We start from the raw sequence: 1,839 nt of genomic DNA, 5'->3' as shown, positions 1-1,839 counted from the left end.
CCTGCGCTCCTCTGTGTCCGGGTTATGCCACTAGGATGGGGGGGTGGAGGGGGTGGGGCCTGGAAGAAGAAATTACACCCCTGTGGTCCCGTCCTCCTCAGAAGTGAACCCAAAGAAAACTCATAAAAGCGGGGGAAGCAGCTGGTGTGGACAGGGTTGGGCTGAATTCCAGTTTCCATTTCATAATAATTACTTATATGTGACTTGTCTCTTTACAGAGCCCTTTCCCATATATTATCCGGTGGGAGCCTGCTAATAACCATGCGCCATCTAGGTTATTATCCCATTTTATAGATGGGAACATAAAATCAAACTGAAGCGGAGTGGCTTCCCCACAGCTGAGGCCCACAGCTCTGAGTGGTAGAGCCATGGGAAGGCGGGCCCGCCACCCAGAACAGAAACCTGGTGTGATGGCTGGGACCAGAAGTCACAATGCTGTCCAGAGGGAGCAAATGCCTCCGAATTTGCATTTCACAGATAAAGATGCTAAGCCAGGAAGGGAACGTGACTTTTTAAAGCTAAAGGTTCTAGAGCAATGGTTCTCAACCTGTGGGTTGCAACCCCTTTGGGGGTCGAACGACCCTTTCACAGGAGTCGCCTAAGACCATCGGAAAACACACATATAATTACACTAGAGGCCTGGTGCACAAAAATCTGTGCACTGGCGGGGGAGGGGAGGTGAGGAGGTGTCCCTCAGCCCTACTTGTGCCCCCTCACAGTCTGGGACCCCTCGGGAGATAACCGCCTGCTGACTTAGGCCTGCTCCCTGGGTGGCAGATGGCAGGCCCGGATGGCAGCGGGACAGGCGGGATGGCGCTGTCTCGCCCTGCCTGCAGTATGCAAATTAGCCGCCATCTTTGTGATGGTTAATTTGCATATCACGGTGATTAGCCAATGGGAGACGTAGCAAAGGTTTGGTCAATTTCAATCTTTGTCTATTATTAGATTAGAAGTAGCAACGAAAATAATTTTATGGTTGGGGGTCACCACAACATGAGGAGCTGTATTAAAGGGTCGAGGCATTAGGAAGGTTGAGAACCACTGTTCTAGAGGGACATCGACTCGCCTTTTTTTCCGTGGCCCCTCTGTAGCTGCCAGGTCCGCTGGGACTCCGCAAGGCCAGGCAGTTGGAGTTCCAGAAGGCAAGGCTCTTCACAGGAGACAGAGATGTGGCTGGCCAGGTGGCACTCTCCTGGCTCACGAGGTCCCCCTGTGCCTCTGAGAGCCCCGGGAACTGAAGGGTTCCAGGTGGGGTCCACCCAGCAGTAAAATCAATCCCTGCTCCCAGCATCACAGCTTGCCACATGGACTGTCTGTCCCCGAAGGTCCACCCGGGGCACTCTCGCCTCTCGAGGGCCTCATCCATGCTGCTCAGAGGCACCTGACTGGGGCAGATGGGACTTCGACATTCCAAGGCGATTGGTATTTCAAATAGAGGCAACAGGGAGAGAATTCTGGGAAACCCCAAGAAATGACTCCAGCAAGGAAGATGGCACCCAGGGCTAAGGGTAGAGTTCCCATGGCATTGACAACAGGATCCCTAACCACGGGTGACACCCCACACCCACCCTCTGCCTGGGTGCTGGAGCTCTGATCATAGGACAGCCACACCTCCCAGCTCCAGCTTTTGTTACCACTAGCTGTCATGTCTCTTGCAGGCTACAGGGGAAATGAGGACAGTTATAAATGACCAGGTTTTCAAAAGCAAAATCAATAATATACCTGAGTATGTAGCCCATCTTTTAGGCAGCATTTTCCAGGTGAGCTGTGCCAAAATGGGCAAGGGGCATAGCGGGGGGAGGAGGGGGGGAGAGGAGCAGGCTGACAAGACCACCTGAA

This window comes from Myotis davidii, unplaced genomic scaffold, assembly GCF_000327345.1.
Source record: "Myotis davidii unplaced genomic scaffold, ASM32734v1 scaffold573, whole genome shotgun sequence".
In the NCBI taxonomy this organism is placed as follows: Eukaryota; Metazoa; Chordata; class Mammalia; order Chiroptera; family Vespertilionidae; genus Myotis; species Myotis davidii.
This window is presented reverse-complemented; position numbering follows the sequence as displayed.